The 16366-nt window shown below is 48.1% G+C and overlaps 13 non-coding genes across 13 annotated transcripts; all 13 read right to left on the bottom strand.

Annotated features, from left to right (window-relative positions):
* Window positions 1–721: 721 nt before the first annotated feature.
* TRNAL-UAG (transfer RNA leucine (anticodon UAG)) lies at window positions 722–803 on the bottom strand. The gene has a single exon. It is a non-coding gene; the product is annotated as a tRNA-Leu (tRNA).
* A 1144-nt stretch (window positions 804–1947) lies between these two features.
* TRNAL-UAG (transfer RNA leucine (anticodon UAG)) lies at window positions 1948–2029 on the bottom strand. Its single transcript has one exon. It is a non-coding gene; the product is annotated as a tRNA-Leu (tRNA).
* A 1144-nt stretch (window positions 2030–3173) lies between these two features.
* TRNAL-UAG (transfer RNA leucine (anticodon UAG)) lies at window positions 3174–3255 on the bottom strand. Its single transcript has one exon. It is a non-coding gene; the product is annotated as a tRNA-Leu (tRNA).
* Window positions 3256–4399: 1144 nt separating this feature from the next.
* Window positions 4400–4481, bottom strand: TRNAL-UAG (transfer RNA leucine (anticodon UAG)). Its single transcript has one exon. It is a non-coding gene; the product is annotated as a tRNA-Leu (tRNA).
* Window positions 4482–5625: 1144 nt separating this feature from the next.
* TRNAL-UAG (transfer RNA leucine (anticodon UAG)) lies at window positions 5626–5707 on the bottom strand. Its single transcript has one exon. It is a non-coding gene; the product is annotated as a tRNA-Leu (tRNA).
* A 1144-nt stretch (window positions 5708–6851) lies between these two features.
* On the bottom strand, window positions 6852–6933 carry TRNAL-UAG (transfer RNA leucine (anticodon UAG)). The gene has a single exon. It is a non-coding gene; the product is annotated as a tRNA-Leu (tRNA).
* Window positions 6934–8077: 1144 nt separating this feature from the next.
* TRNAL-UAG (transfer RNA leucine (anticodon UAG)) lies at window positions 8078–8159 on the bottom strand. Its single transcript has one exon. It is a non-coding gene; the product is annotated as a tRNA-Leu (tRNA).
* Window positions 8160–9303: 1144 nt separating this feature from the next.
* Window positions 9304–9385, bottom strand: TRNAL-UAG (transfer RNA leucine (anticodon UAG)). The gene has a single exon. It is a non-coding gene; the product is annotated as a tRNA-Leu (tRNA).
* A 1144-nt stretch (window positions 9386–10529) lies between these two features.
* TRNAL-UAG (transfer RNA leucine (anticodon UAG)) lies at window positions 10530–10611 on the bottom strand. Its single transcript has one exon. It is a non-coding gene; the product is annotated as a tRNA-Leu (tRNA).
* Window positions 10612–11755: 1144 nt separating this feature from the next.
* On the bottom strand, window positions 11756–11837 carry TRNAL-UAG (transfer RNA leucine (anticodon UAG)). Its single transcript has one exon. It is a non-coding gene; the product is annotated as a tRNA-Leu (tRNA).
* A 1144-nt stretch (window positions 11838–12981) lies between these two features.
* Window positions 12982–13063, bottom strand: TRNAL-UAG (transfer RNA leucine (anticodon UAG)). The gene has a single exon. It is a non-coding gene; the product is annotated as a tRNA-Leu (tRNA).
* A 1144-nt stretch (window positions 13064–14207) lies between these two features.
* TRNAL-UAG (transfer RNA leucine (anticodon UAG)) lies at window positions 14208–14289 on the bottom strand. Its single transcript has one exon. It is a non-coding gene; the product is annotated as a tRNA-Leu (tRNA).
* A 1144-nt stretch (window positions 14290–15433) lies between these two features.
* TRNAL-UAG (transfer RNA leucine (anticodon UAG)) lies at window positions 15434–15515 on the bottom strand. Its single transcript has one exon. It is a non-coding gene; the product is annotated as a tRNA-Leu (tRNA).
* Between the last annotated feature and the right edge of the window lie 851 nt (window positions 15516–16366).

Genomic DNA, 16366 nt, shown 5'->3' with positions numbered 1-16366 from the left:
TCTTTCAGTCAACATCCCGCCCCATTTAGTGCTCACGTTTTTAAAGAAGTCCACCATTAGCCCGCAGTGTAAGCCTACCCGGGGCCTCCGCCGATGGTCCATGGTGTGTGGGATCCTTACTGGACCAACCCCAGCCGTAACGCAAATCTTAGCTTTGTCTCATTCGACCCCTAACTCGACCCAAGGAGCTACTGCAAACTCTTAGCCTAACACTAGCCCTAAATGAAAGACGCCTATTGTCCTCACATGTGGGATTTTGTTCTCGCTGCTAGTGCATACGAAACTTGGTTCCGACGTGTCCAGGAGTGGGAGAATTACCAGGGACCTTGCAATCTCGTGCCTGGGGGTTTCTAAGCTGGGCATAGGAGCTCCACTGGATGGAGCCAAGTGTCTTGAACTGAGTTTTTGTGATGCAGCAGGAAAAGGCGCTGCAAAAAGGAGCAACTACCAAGGCAAAGAGATGTGCATTCATTAGGGCATCGTGTCGGCAGATTTGTGGCCCTGCCAAGCACGTGTTTATTGACAGGATCGTGAACGCATGTCCGTTTTCAGTGAACAGTGATTTATGCTTTACCCTTTTTTGGTGAAAACGCACACGAGTCAGATGTGTGCTTTCAGTCTGGGTGTTCAGAAAAGCAAGAATTCATAAACACATGCCATTCCCTGGCTCCCAATTGTCCTGTCTGTACACGTGGCATGAAGATAAAAAAGAAACAGCTATTGGCAGCGGTGGGATTCGAACCCACGCCTCCAAAGAGACTGGAGCCTAAATCCAGCGCCTTAGACCGCTCGGCCACGCTACCCTGCTGGTACTGAAACGAGAGCCTCTGAGACCTGTATTTTTTTAGGGATTGGCTGGTTTGGCCATTAATTCAAAATCAAAGCAAAGCATGAACTTGGATTGAATTCTAGCACTGGCTGTGCAAAGCCCGAACTGAACAATAAAGCACACTTGTCAGCCTGAAATTGAAATGTCACCTTTCGGGAGTGCTCTGTTCAACAGCAGTCTGGTAGCCTAGTGGTCAATGTCAGCACCCCTCCATCCAGCAGTCTTGAGTTCAATTCCCGGTGAGGGAGGTCAGATCTTTTCTAGGTTTTTTTTGGTTCTAAAAATGTTTGGGAAGCGAAGGTTCAGGAACATTGCCGGTAGGGAGAGTAAGCTCTTTAAAGGCATGCAATGAGATGTGTTTTTCTTTATTTCTGCATATTTCTGTAGCTAGCTGCATTCTTTCAGTCAACATCCCGCCCCATTTAGTGCTCACGTTTTTAAAGAAGTCCACCATTAGCCCGCAGTGTAAGCCTACCCGGGGCCTCCGCCGATGGTCCATGGTGTGTGGGATCCTTACTGGACCAACCCCAGCCGTAACGCAAATCTTAGCTTTGTCTCATTCGACCCCTAACTCGACCCAAGGAGCTACTGCAAACTCTTAGCCTAACACTAGCCCTAAATGAAAGACGCCTATTGTCCTCACATGTGGGATTTTGTTCTCGCTGCTAGTGCATACGAAACTTGGTTCCGACGTGTCCAGGAGTGGGAGAATTACCAGGGACCTTGCAATCTCGTGCCTGGGGGTTTCTAAGCTGGGCATAGGAGCTCCACTGGATGGAGCCAAGTGTCTTGAACTGAGTTTTTGTGATGCAGCAGGAAAAGGCGCTGCAAAAAGGAGCAACTACCAAGGCAAAGAGATGTGCATTCATTAGGGCATCGTGTCGGCAGATTTGTGGCCCTGCCAAGCACGTGTTTATTGACAGGATCGTGAACGCATGTCCGTTTTCAGTGAACAGTGATTTATGCTTTACCCTTTTTTGGTGAAAACGCACACGAGTCAGATGTGTGCTTTCAGTCTGGGTGTTCAGAAAAGCAAGAATTCATAAACACATGCCATTCCCTGGCTCCCAATTGTCCTGTCTGTACACGTGGCATGAAGATAAAAAAGAAACAGCTATTGGCAGCGGTGGGATTCGAACCCACGCCTCCAAAGAGACTGGAGCCTAAATCCAGCGCCTTAGACCGCTCGGCCACGCTACCCTGCTGGTACTGAAACGAGAGCCTCTGAGACCTGGATTTTTTTAGGGATTGGCTGGTTTGGCCATTAATTCAAAATCAAAGCAAAGCATGAACTTGGATTGAATTCTAGCACTGGCTGTGCAAAGCCCGAACTGAACAATAAAGCACACTTGTCAGCCTGAAATTGAAATGTCACCTTTCGGGAGTGCTCTGTTCAACAGCAGTCTGGTAGCCTAGTGGTCAATGTCAGCACCCCTCCATCCAGCAGTCTTGAGTTCAATTCCCGGTGAGGGAGGTCAGATCTTTTCTAGGTTTTTTTTGGTTCTAAAAATGTTTGGGAAGCGAAGGTTCAGGAACATTGCCGGTAGGGAGAGTAAGCTCTTTAAAGGCATGCAATGAGATGTGTTTTTCTTTATTTCTGCATATTTCTGTAGCTAGCTGCATTCTTTCAGTCAACATCCCGCCCCATTTAGTGCTCACGTTTTTAAAGAAGTCCACCATTAGCCCGCAGTGTAAGCCTACCCGGGGCCTCCGCCGATGGTCCATGGTGTGTGGGATCCTTACTGGACCAACCCCAGCCGTAACGCAAATCTTAGCTTTGTCTCATTCGACCCCTAACTCGACCCAAGGAGCTACTGCAAACTCTTAGCCTAACACTAGCCCTAAAGGAAAGACGCCTATTGTCCTCACATGTGGGATTTTGTTCTCGCTGCTAGTGCATACGAAACTTGGTTCCGACGTGTCCAGGAGTGGGAGAATTACCAGGGACCTTGCAATCTCGTGCCTGGGGGTTTCTAAGCTGGGCATAGGAGCTCCACTGGATGGAGCCAAGTGTCTTGAACTGAGTTTTTGTGATGCAGCAGGAAAAGGCGCTGCAAAAAGGAGCAACTACCAAGGCAAAGAGATGTGCATTCATTAGGGCATCGTGTCGGCAGATTTGTGGCCCTGCCAAGCACGTGTTTATTGACAGGATCGTGAACGCATGTCCGTTTTCAGTGAACAGTGATTTATGCTTTACCCTTTTTTGGTGAAAACGCACACGAGTCAGATGTGTGCTTTCAGTCTGGGTGTTCAGAAAAGCAAGAATTCATAAACACATGCCATTCCCTGGCTCCCAATTGTCCTGTCTGTACACGTGGCATGAAGATAAAAAAGAAACAGCTATTGGCAGCGGTGGGATTCGAACCCACGCCTCCAAAGAGACTGGAGCCTAAATCCAGCGCCTTAGACCGCTCGGCCACGCTACCCTGCTGGTACTGAAACGAGAGCCTCTGAGACCTGTATTTTTTTAGGGATTGGCTGGTTTGGCCATTAATTCAAAATCAAAGCAAAGCATGAACTTGGATTGAATTCTAGCACTGGCTGTGCAAAGCCCGAACTGAACAATAAAGCACACTTGTCAGCCTGAAATTGAAATGTCACCTTTCGGGAGTGCTCTGTTCAACAGCAGTCTGGTAGCCTAGTGGTCAATGTCAGCACCCCTCCATCCAGCAGTCTTGAGTTCAATTCCCGGTGAGGGAGGTCAGATCTTTTCTAGGTTTTTTTTGGTTCTAAAAATGTTTGGGAAGCGAAGGTTCAGGAACATTGCCGGTAGGGAGAGTAAGCTCTTTAAAGGCATGCAATGAGATGTGTTTTTCTTTATTTCTGCATATTTCTGTAGCTAGCTGCATTCTTTCAGTCAACATCCCGCCCCATTTAGTGCTCACGTTTTTAAAGAAGTCCACCATTAGCCCGCAGTGTAAGCCTACCCGGGGCCTCCGCCGATGGTCCATGGTGTGTGGGATCCTTACTGGACCAACCCCAGCCGTAACGCAAATCTTAGCTTTGTCTCATTCGACCCCTAACTCGACCCAAGGAGCTACTGCAAACTCTTAGCCTAACACTAGCCCTAAATGAAAGACGCCTATTGTCCTCACATGTGGGATTTTGTTCTCGCTGCTAGTGCATACGAAACTTGGTTCCGACGTGTCCAGGAGTGGGAGAATTACCAGGGACCTTGCAATCTCGTGCCTGGGGGTTTCTAAGCTGGGCATAGGAGCTCCACTGGATGGAGCCAAGTGTCTTGAACTGAGTTTTTGTGATGCAGCAGGAAAAGGCGCTGCAAAAAGGAGCAACTACCAAGGCAAAGAGATGTGCATTCATTAGGGCATCGTGTCGGCAGATTTGTGGCCCTGCCAAGCACGTGTTTATTGACAGGATCGTGAACGCATGTCCGTTTTCAGTGAACAGTGATTTATGCTTTACCCTTTTTTGGTGAAAACGCACACGAGTCAGATGTGTGCTTTCAGTCTGGGTGTTCAGAAAAGCAAGAATTCATAAACACATGCCATTCCCTGGCTCCCAATTGTCCTGTCTGTACACGTGGCATGAAGATAAAAAAGAAACAGCTATTGGCAGCGGTGGGATTCGAACCCACGCCTCCAAAGAGACTGGAGCCTAAATCCAGCGCCTTAGACCGCTCGGCCACGCTACCCTGCTGGTACTGAAACGAGAGCCTCTGAGACCTGTATTTTTTTAGGGATTGGCTGGTTTGGCCATTAATTCAAAATCAAAGCAAAGCATGAACTTGGATTGAATTCTAGCACTGGCTGTGCAAAGCCCGAACTGAACAATAAAGCACACTTGTCAGCCTGAAATTGAAATGTCACCTTTCGGGAGTGCTCTGTTCAACAGCAGTCTGGTAGCCTAGTGGTCAATGTCAGCACCCCTCCATCCAGCAGTCTTGAGTTCAATTCCCGGTGAGGGAGGTCAGATCTTTTCTAGGTTTTTTTTGGTTCTAAAAATGTTTGGGAAGCGAAGGTTCAGGAACATTGCCGGTAGGGAGAGTAAGCTCTTTAAAGGCATGCAATGAGATGTGTTTTTCTTTATTTCTGCATATTTCTGTAGCTAGCTGCATTCTTTCAGTCAACATCCCGCCCCATTTAGTGCTCACGTTTTTAAAGAAGTCCACCATTAGCCCGCAGTGTAAGCCTACCCGGGGCCTCCGCCGATGGTCCATGGTGTGTGGGATCCTTACTGGACCAACCCCAGCCGTAACGCAAATCTTAGCTTTGTCTCATTCGACCCCTAACTCGACCCAAGGAGCTACTGCAAACTCTTAGCCTAACACTAGCCCTAAATGAAAGACGCCTATTGTCCTCACATGTGGGATTTTGTTCTCGCTGCTAGTGCATACGAAACTTGGTTCCGACGTGTCCAGGAGTGGGAGAATTACCAGGGACCTTGCAATCTCGTGCCTGGGGGTTTCTAAGCTGGGCATAGGAGCTCCACTGGATGGAGCCAAGTGTCTTGAACTGAGTTTTTGTGATGCAGCAGGAAAAGGCGCTGCAAAAAGGAGCAACTACCAAGGCAAAGAGATGTGCATTCATTAGGGCATCGTGTCGGCAGATTTGTGGCCCTGCCAAGCACGTGTTTATTGACAGGATCGTGAACGCATGTCCGTTTTCAGTGAACAGTGATTTATGCTTTACCCTTTTTTGGTGAAAACGCACACGAGTCAGATGTGTGCTTTCAGTCTGGGTGTTCAGAAAAGCAAGAATTCATAAACACATGCCATTCCCTGGCTCCCAATTGTCCTGTCTGTACACGTGGCATGAAGATAAAAAAGAAACAGCTATTGGCAGCGGTGGGATTCGAACCCACGCCTCCAAAGAGACTGGAGCCTAAATCCAGCGCCTTAGACCGCTCGGCCACGCTACCCTGCTGGTACTGAAACGAGAGCCTCTGAGACCTGTATTTTTTTAGGGATTGGCTGGTTTGGCCATTAATTCAAAATCAAAGCAAAGCATGAACTTGGATTGAATTCTAGCACTGGCTGTGCAAAGCCCGAACTGAACAATAAAGCACACTTGTCAGCCTGAAATTGAAATGTCACCTTTCGGGAGTGCTCTGTTCAACAGCAGTCTGGTAGCCTAGTGGTCAATGTCAGCACCCCTCCATCCAGCAGTCTTGAGTTCAATTCCCGGTGAGGGAGGTCAGATCTTTTCTAGGTTTTTTTTGGTTCTAAAAATGTTTGGGAAGCGAAGGTTCAGGAACATTGCCGGTAGGGAGAGTAAGCTCTTTAAAGGCATGCAATGAGATGTGTTTTTCTTTATTTCTGCATATTTCTGTAGCTAGCTGCATTCTTTCAGTCAACATCCCGCCCCATTTAGTGCTCACGTTTTTAAAGAAGTCCACCATTAGCCCGCAGTGTAAGCCTACCCGGGGCCTCCGCCGATGGTCCATGGTGTGTGGGATCCTTACTGGACCAACCCCAGCCGTAACGCAAATCTTAGCTTTGTCTCATTCGACCCCTAACTCGACCCAAGGAGCTACTGCAAACTCTTAGCCTAACACTAGCCCTAAAGGAAAGACGCCTATTGTCCTCACATGTGGGATTTTGTTCTCGCTGCTAGTGCATACGAAACTTGGTTCCGACGTGTCCAGGAGTGGGAGAATTACCAGGGACCTTGCAATCTCGTGCCTGGGGGTTTCTAAGCTGGGCATAGGAGCTCCACTGGATGGAGCCAAGTGTCTTGAACTGAGTTTTTGTGATGCAGCAGGAAAAGGCGCTGCAAAAAGGAGCAACTACCAAGGCAAAGAGATGTGCATTCATTAGGGCATCGTGTCGGCAGATTTGTGGCCCTGCCAAGCACGTGTTTATTGACAGGATCGTGAACGCATGTCCGTTTTCAGTGAACAGTGATTTATGCTTTACCCTTTTTTGGTGAAAACGCACACGAGTCAGATGTGTGCTTTCAGTCTGGGTGTTCAGAAAAGCAAGAATTCATAAACACATGCCATTCCCTGGCTCCCAATTGTCCTGTCTGTACACGTGGCATGAAGATAAAAAAGAAACAGCTATTGGCAGCGGTGGGATTCGAACCCACGCCTCCAAAGAGACTGGAGCCTAAATCCAGCGCCTTAGACCGCTCGGCCACGCTACCCTGCTGGTACTGAAACGAGAGCCTCTGAGACCTGTATTTTTTTAGGGATTGGCTGGTTTGGCCATTAATTCAAAATCAAAGCAAAGCATGAACTTGGATTGAATTCTAGCACTGGCTGTGCAAAGCCCGAACTGAACAATAAAGCACACTTGTCAGCCTGAAATTGAAATGTCACCTTTCGGGAGTGCTCTGTTCAACAGCAGTCTGGTAGCCTAGTGGTCAATGTCAGCACCCCTCCATCCAGCAGTCTTGAGTTCAATTCCCGGTGAGGGAGGTCAGATCTTTTCTAGGTTTTTTTTGGTTCTAAAAATGTTTGGGAAGCGAAGGTTCAGGAACATTGCCGGTAGGGAGAGTAAGCTCTTTAAAGGCATGCAATGAGATGTGTTTTTCTTTATTTCTGCATATTTCTGTAGCTAGCTGCATTCTTTCAGTCAACATCCCGCCCCATTTAGTGCTCACGTTTTTAAAGAAGTCCACCATTAGCCCGCAGTGTAAGCCTACCCGGGGCCTCCGCCGATGGTCCATGGTGTGTGGGATCCTTACTGGACCAACCCCAGCCGTAACGCAAATCTTAGCTTTGTCTCATTCGACCCCTAACTCGACCCAAGGAGCTACTGCAAACTCTTAGCCTAACACTAGCCCTAAATGAAAGACGCCTATTGTCCTCACATGTGGGATTTTGTTCTCGCTGCTAGTGCATACGAAACTTGGTTCCGACGTGTCCAGGAGTGGGAGAATTACCAGGGACCTTGCAATCTCGTGCCTGGGGGTTTCTAAGCTGGGCATAGGAGCTCCACTGGATGGAGCCAAGTGTCTTGAACTGAGTTTTTGTGATGCAGCAGGAAAAGGCGCTGCAAAAAGGAGCAACTACCAAGGCAAAGAGATGTGCATTCATTAGGGCATCGTGTCGGCAGATTTGTGGCCCTGCCAAGCACGTGTTTATTGACAGGATCGTGAACGCATGTCCGTTTTCAGTGAACAGTGATTTATGCTTTACCCTTTTTTGGTGAAAACGCACACGAGTCAGATGTGTGCTTTCAGTCTGGGTGTTCAGAAAAGCAAGAATTCATAAACACATGCCATTCCCTGGCTCCCAATTGTCCTGTCTGTACACGTGGCATGAAGATAAAAAAGAAACAGCTATTGGCAGCGGTGGGATTCGAACCCACGCCTCCAAAGAGACTGGAGCCTAAATCCAGCGCCTTAGACCGCTCGGCCACGCTACCCTGCTGGTACTGAAACGAGAGCCTCTGAGACCTGTATTTTTTTAGGGATTGGCTGGTTTGGCCATTAATTCAAAATCAAAGCAAAGCATGAACTTGGATTGAATTCTAGCACTGGCTGTGCAAAGCCCGAACTGAACAATAAAGCACACTTGTCAGCCTGAAATTGAAATGTCACCTTTCGGGAGTGCTCTGTTCAACAGCAGTCTGGTAGCCTAGTGGTCAATGTCAGCACCCCTCCATCCAGCAGTCTTGAGTTCAATTCCCGGTGAGGGAGGTCAGATCTTTTCTAGGTTTTTTTTGGTTCTAAAAATGTTTGGGAAGCGAAGGTTCAGGAACATTGCCGGTAGGGAGAGTAAGCTCTTTAAAGGCATGCAATGAGATGTGTTTTTCTTTATTTCTGCATATTTCTGTAGCTAGCTGCATTCTTTCAGTCAACATCCCGCCCCATTTAGTGCTCACGTTTTTAAAGAAGTCCACCATTAGCCCGCAGTGTAAGCCTACCCGGGGCCTCCGCCGATGGTCCATGGTGTGTGGGATCCTTACTGGACCAACCCCAGCCGTAACGCAAATCTTAGCTTTGTCTCATTCGACCCCTAACTCGACCCAAGGAGCTACTGCAAACTCTTAGCCTAACACTAGCCCTAAAGGAAAGACGCCTATTGTCCTCACATGTGGGATTTTGTTCTCGCTGCTAGTGCATACGAAACTTGGTTCCGACGTGTCCAGGAGTGGGAGAATTACCAGGGACCTTGCAATCTCGTGCCTGGGGGTTTCTAAGCTGGGCATAGGAGCTCCACTGGATGGAGCCAAGTGTCTTGAACTGAGTTTTTGTGATGCAGCAGGAAAAGGCGCTGCAAAAAGGAGCAACTACCAAGGCAAAGAGATGTGCATTCATTAGGGCATCGTGTCGGCAGATTTGTGGCCCTGCCAAGCACGTGTTTATTGACAGGATCGTGAACGCATGTCCGTTTTCAGTGAACAGTGATTTATGCTTTACCCTTTTTTGGTGAAAACGCACACGAGTCAGATGTGTGCTTTCAGTCTGGGTGTTCAGAAAAGCAAGAATTCATAAACACATGCCATTCCCTGGCTCCCAATTGTCCTGTCTGTACACGTGGCATGAAGATAAAAAAGAAACAGCTATTGGCAGCGGTGGGATTCGAACCCACGCCTCCAAAGAGACTGGAGCCTAAATCCAGCGCCTTAGACCGCTCGGCCACGCTACCCTGCTGGTACTGAAACGAGAGCCTCTGAGACCTGTATTTTTTTAGGGATTGGCTGGTTTGGCCATTAATTCAAAATCAAAGCAAAGCATGAACTTGGATTGAATTCTAGCACTGGCTGTGCAAAGCCCGAACTGAACAATAAAGCACACTTGTCAGCCTGAAATTGAAATGTCACCTTTCGGGAGTGCTCTGTTCAACAGCAGTCTGGTAGCCTAGTGGTCAATGTCAGCACCCCTCCATCCAGCAGTCTTGAGTTCAATTCCCGGTGAGGGAGGTCAGATCTTTTCTAGGTTTTTTTTGGTTCTAAAAATGTTTGGGAAGCGAAGGTTCAGGAACATTGCCGGTAGGGAGAGTAAGCTCTTTAAAGGCATGCAATGAGATGTGTTTTTCTTTATTTCTGCATATTTCTGTAGCTAGCTGCATTCTTTCAGTCAACATCCCGCCCCATTTAGTGCTCACGTTTTTAAAGAAGTCCACCATTAGCCCGCAGTGTAAGCCTACCCGGGGCCTCCGCCGATGGTCCATGGTGTGTGGGATCCTTACTGGACCAACCCCAGCCGTAACGCAAATCTTAGCTTTGTCTCATTCGACCCCTAACTCGACCCAAGGAGCTACTGCAAACTCTTAGCCTAACACTAGCCCTAAATGAAAGACGCCTATTGTCCTCACATGTGGGATTTTGTTCTCGCTGCTAGTGCATACGAAACTTGGTTCCGACGTGTCCAGGAGTGGGAGAATTACCAGGGACCTTGCAATCTCGTGCCTGGGGGTTTCTAAGCTGGGCATAGGAGCTCCACTGGATGGAGCCAAGTGTCTTGAACTGAGTTTTTGTGATGCAGCAGGAAAAGGCGCTGCAAAAAGGAGCAACTACCAAGGCAAAGAGATGTGCATTCATTAGGGCATCGTGTCGGCAGATTTGTGGCCCTGCCAAGCACGTGTTTATTGACAGGATCGTGAACGCATGTCCGTTTTCAGTGAACAGTGATTTATGCTTTACCCTTTTTTGGTGAAAACGCACACGAGTCAGATGTGTGCTTTCAGTCTGGGTGTTCAGAAAAGCAAGAATTCATAAACACATGCCATTCCCTGGCTCCCAATTGTCCTGTCTGTACACGTGGCATGAAGATAAAAAAGAAACAGCTATTGGCAGCGGTGGGATTCGAACCCACGCCTCCAAAGAGACTGGAGCCTAAATCCAGCGCCTTAGACCGCTCGGCCACGCTACCCTGCTGGTACTGAAACGAGAGCCTCTGAGACCTGTATTTTTTTAGGGATTGGCTGGTTTGGCCATTAATTCAAAATCAAAGCAAAGCATGAACTTGGATTGAATTCTAGCACTGGCTGTGCAAAGCCCGAACTGAACAATAAAGCACACTTGTCAGCCTGAAATTGAAATGTCACCTTTCGGGAGTGCTCTGTTCAACAGCAGTCTGGTAGCCTAGTGGTCAATGTCAGCACCCCTCCATCCAGCAGTCTTGAGTTCAATTCCCGGTGAGGGAGGTCAGATCTTTTCTAGGTTTTTTTTGGTTCTAAAAATGTTTGGGAAGCGAAGGTTCAGGAACATTGCCGGTAGGGAGAGTAAGCTCTTTAAAGGCATGCAATGAGATGTGTTTTTCTTTATTTCTGCATATTTCTGTAGCTAGCTGCATTCTTTCAGTCAACATCCCGCCCCATTTAGTGCTCACGTTTTTAAAGAAGTCCACCATTAGCCCGCAGTGTAAGCCTACCCGGGGCCTCCGCCGATGGTCCATGGTGTGTGGGATCCTTACTGGACCAACCCCAGCCGTAACGCAAATCTTAGCTTTGTCTCATTCGACCCCTAACTCGACCCAAGGAGCTACTGCAAACTCTTAGCCTAACACTAGCCCTAAATGAAAGACGCCTATTGTCCTCACATGTGGGATTTTGTTCTCGCTGCTAGTGCATACGAAACTTGGTTCCGACGTGTCCAGGAGTGGGAGAATTACCAGGGACCTTGCAATCTCGTGCCTGGGGGTTTCTAAGCTGGGCATAGGAGCTCCACTGGATGGAGCCAAGTGTCTTGAACTGAGTTTTTGTGATGCAGCAGGAAAAGGCGCTGCAAAAAGGAGCAACTACCAAGGCAAAGAGATGTGCATTCATTAGGGCATCGTGTCGGCAGATTTGTGGCCCTGCCAAGCACGTGTTTATTGACAGGATCGTGAACGCATGTCCGTTTTCAGTGAACAGTGATTTATGCTTTACCCTTTTTTGGTGAAAACGCACACGAGTCAGATGTGTGCTTTCAGTCTGGGTGTTCAGAAAAGCAAGAATTCATAAACACATGCCATTCCCTGGCTCCCAATTGTCCTGTCTGTACACGTGGCATGAAGATAAAAAAGAAACAGCTATTGGCAGCGGTGGGATTCGAACCCACGCCTCCAAAGAGACTGGAGCCTAAATCCAGCGCCTTAGACCGCTCGGCCACGCTACCCTGCTGGTACTGAAACGAGGGCCTCTGAGACCTGTATTTTTTTAGGGATTGGCTGGTTTGGCCATTAATTCAAAATCAAAGCAAAGCATGAACTTGGATTGAATTCTAGCACTGGCTGTGCAAAGCCCGAACTGAACAATAAAGCACACTTGTCAGCCTGAAATTGAAATGTCACCTTTCGGGAGTGCTCTGTTCAACAGCAGTCTGGTAGCCTAGTGGTCAATGTCAGCACCCCTCCATCCAGCAGTCTTGAGTTCAATTCCCGGTGAGGGAGGTCAGATCTTTTCTAGGTTTTTTTTGGTTCTAAAAATGTTTGGGAAGCGAAGGTTCAGGAACATTGCCGGTAGGGAGAGTAAGCTCTTTAAAGGCATGCAATGAGATGTGTTTTTCTTTATTTCTGCATATTTCTGTAGCTAGCTGCATTCTTTCAGTCAACATCCCGCCCCATTTAGTGCTCACGTTTTTAAAGAAGTCCACCATTAGCCCGCAGTGTAAGCCTACCCGGGACCTCCGCCGATGGTCCATGGTGTGTGGGATCCTTACTGGACCAACCCCAGCCGTAACGCAAATCTTAGCTTTGTCTCATTCGACCCCTAACTCGACCCAAGGAGCTACTGCAAACTCTTAGCCTAACACTAGCCCTAAATGAAAGACGCCTATTGTCCTCACATGTGGGATTTTGTTCTCGCTGCTAGTGCATACGAAACTTGGTTCCGACGTGTCCAGGAGTGGGAGAATTACCAGGGACCTTGCAATCTCGTGCCTGGGGGTTTCTAAGCTGGGCATAGGAGCTCCACTGGATGGAGCCAAGTGTCTTGAACTGAGTTTTTGTGATGCAGCAGGAAAAGGCGCTGCAAAAAGGAGCAACTACCAAGGCAAAGAGATGTGCATTCATTAGGGCATCGTGTCGGCAGATTTGTGGCCCTGCCCTGAACGTGTTTATTGACAGGATCGTGAACGCATGTCCGTTTTCAGTGAACAGTGATTTATGCTTTACCCTTTTTTGGTGAAAACGCACACGAGTCAGATGTGTGCTTTCAGTCTGGGTGTTCAGAAAAGCAAGAATTCATAAACACATGCCATTCCCTGGCTCCCAATTGTCCTGTCTGTACACGTGGCATGAAGATAAAAAAGAAACAGCTATTGGCAGCGGTGGGATTCGAACCCACGCCTCCAAAGAGACTGGAGCCTAAATCCAGCGCCTTAGACCGCTCGGCCACGCTACCCTGCTGGTACTGAAACGAGAGCCTCTGAGACCTGTATTTTTTTAGGGATTGGCTGGTTTGGCCATTAATTCAAAATCAAAGCAAAGCATGAACTTGGATTGAATTCTAGCACTGGCTGTGCAAAGCCCGAACTGAACAATAAAGCACACTTGTCAGCCTGAAATTGAAATGTCACCTTTCGGGAGTGCTCTGTTCAACAGCAGTCTGGTAGCCTAGTGGTCAATGTCAGCACCCCTCCATCCAGCAGTCCTGAGTTCAATTCCCGGTGAGGGAGGTCAGATCTTTTCTAGGTTTTTTTTGGTTCTAAAAATGTTTGGGAAGCGAAGGTTCAGGAACATTGCCGGTAGGGAGAGTAAGCTCTTTAAAGGCATGCAATGAGATGTGTTTTTCTTTATTTCTGCATATTTCTGTAGCTAGCTGCATTCTTTCAGTCAACATCCCGCCCCATTTAGTGCTCACGTTTTTAAAGAAGTCCACCATTAGCCCGCAGTGTAAGCCTACCCGGGGCCTCCGCCGATGGTCCATGGTGTGTGGGATCCTTACTGGACCAACCCCAGCCGTAACGCAAATCTTAGCTTTGTCTCATTCGACCCCTAACTCGACCCAAGGAGCTACTGCAAACTCTTAGCCTAACACTAGCCCTAAATGAAAGACGCCTATTGTCCTCACATGTGGGATTTTGTTCTCGCTGCTAGTGCATACGAAACTTGGTTCCGACGTGTCCAGGAGTGGGAGAATTACCAGGGACCTTGCAATCTCGTGCCTGGGGGTTTCTAAGCTGGGCATAGGAGCTCCACTGGATGGAGCCAAGTGTCTTGAACTGAGTTTTTGTGATGCAGCAGGAAAAGGCGCTGCAAAAAGGAGCAACTACCAAGGCAAAGAGATGTGCATTCATTAGGGCATCGTGTCGGCAGATTTGTGGCCCTGCCAAGCACGTGTTTATTGACAGGATCGTGAACGCATGTCCGTTTTCAGTGAACAGTGATTTATGCTTTACCCTTTTTTGGTGAAAACGCACACGAGTCAGATGTGTGCTTTCAGTCTGGGTGTTCAGAAAAGCAAGAATTCATAAACACATGCCATTCCCTGGCTCCCAATTGTCCTGTCTGTACACGTGGCATGAAGATAAAAAAGAAACAGCTATTGGCAGCGGTGGGATTCGAACCCACGCCTCCAAAGAGACTGGAGCCTAAATCCAGCGCCTTAGACCGCTCGGCCACGCTACCCTGCTGGTACTGAAACGAGAGCCTCTGAGACCTGTATTTTTTTAGGGATTGGCTGGTTTGGCCATTAATTCAAAATCAAAGCAAAGCATGAACTTGGATTGAATTCTAGCACTGGCTGTGCAAAGCCCGAACTGAACAATAAAGCACACTTGTCAGCCTGAAATTGAAATGTCACCTTTCGGGAGTGCTCTGTTCAACAGCAGTCTGGTAGCCTAGTGGTCAATGTCAGCACCCCTCCATCCAGCAGTCTTGAGTTCAATTCCCGGTGAGGGAGGTCAGATCTTTTCTAGGTTTTTTTTGGTTCTAAAAATGTTTGGGAAGCGAAGGTTCAGGAACATTGCCGGTAGGGAGAGTAAGCTCTTTAAAGGCATGCAATGAGATGTGTTTTTCTTTATTTCTGCATATTTCTGTAGCTAGCTGCATTCTTTCAGTCAACATCCCGCCCCATTTAGTGCTCACGTTTTTAAAGAAGTCCACCATTAGCCCGCAGTGTAAGCCTACCCGGGGCCTCCGCCGATGGTCCATGGTGTGTGGGATCCTTACTGGACCAACCCCAGCCGTAACGCAAATCTTAGCTTTGTCTCATTCGACCCCTAACTCGACCCAAGGAGCTACTGCAAACTCTTAGCCTAACACTAGCCCTAAATGAAAGACGCCTATTGTCCTCACATGTGGGATTTTGTTCTCGCTGCTAGTGCATACGAAACTTGGTTCCGACGTGTCCAGGAGTGGGAGAATTACCAGGGACCTTGCAATCTCGTGCCTGGGGGTTTCTAAGCTGGGCATAGGAGCTCCACTGGATGGAGCCAAGTGTCTTGAACTGAGTTTTTGTGATGCAGCAGGAAAAGGCGCTGCAAAAAGGAGCAACTACCAAGGCAAAGAGATGTGCATTCATTAGGGCATCGTGTCGGCAGATTTGTGGCCCTGCCAAGCACGTGTTTATTGACAGGATCGTGAACGCATGTCCGTTTTCAGTGAACAGTGATTTATGCTTTACCCTTTTTTGGTGAAAACGCACACGAGTCAGATGTGTGCTTTCAGTCTGGGTGTTCAGAAAAGCAAGAATTCATAAACACATGCCATTCCCTGGCTCCCAATTGTCCTGTCTGTACACGTGGCATGAAGATAAAAAAGAAACAGCTATTGGCAGCGGTGGGATTCGAACCCACGCCTCCAAAGAGACTGGAGCCTAAATCCAGCGCCTTAGACCGCTCGGCCACGCTACCCTGCTGGTACTGAAACGAGAGCCTCTGAGACCTGTATTTTTTTAGGGATTGGCTGGTTTGGCCATTAATTCAAAATCAAAGCAAAGCATGAACTTGGATTGAATTCTAGCACTGGCTGTGCAAAGCCCGAACTGAACAATAAAGCACACTTGTCAGCCTGAAATTGAAATGTCACCTTTCGGGAGTGCTCTGTTCAACAGCAGTCTGGTAGCCTAGTGGTCAATGTCAGCACCCCTCCATCCAGCAGTCTTGAGTTCAATTCCCGGTGAGGGAGGTCAGATCTTTTCTAGGTTTTTTTTGGTTCTAAAAATGTTTGGGAAGCGAAGGTTCAGGAACATTGCCGGTAGGGAGAGTAAGCTCTTTAAAGGCATGCAATGAGATGTGTTTTTCTTTATTTCTGCATATTTCTGTAGCTAGCTGCATTCTTTCAGTCAACATCCCGCCCCATTTAGTGCTCACGTTTTTAAAGAAGTCCACCATTAGCCCGCAGTGTAAGCCTACCCGGGGCCTCCGCCGATGGTCCATGGTGTGTGGGATCCTTACTGGACCAACCCCAGCCGTAACGCAAATCTTAGCTTTGTCTCATTCGACCCCTAACTCGACCCAAGGAGCTACTGCAAACTCTTAGCCTAACACTAGCCCTAAATGAAAGACGCCTATTGTCCTCACATGTGGGATTTTGTTCTCGCTGCTAGTGCATACGAAACTTGGTTCCGACGTGTCCAGGAGTGGGAGAATTACCAGGGACCTTGCAATCTCGTGCCTGGGGGTTTCTAAGCTGGGCATAGGAGCTCCACTGGATGGAGCCAAGTGTCTTGAACTGAGTTTTTGTGATGCAGCAGGAAAAGGCG

The sequence above is a fragment of the Ambystoma mexicanum genome, chromosome 1p (genome assembly GCF_040938575.1).
Source record: "Ambystoma mexicanum isolate Mex_15411 chromosome 1p, UKY_AmexF1_1, whole genome shotgun sequence".
NCBI classification, from domain to species: domain Eukaryota; kingdom Metazoa; phylum Chordata; class Amphibia; order Caudata; family Ambystomatidae; genus Ambystoma; species Ambystoma mexicanum.
Note: the sequence above shows the minus strand (reverse complement) of the source record. Positions and strands in the feature narration are given on the sequence as shown.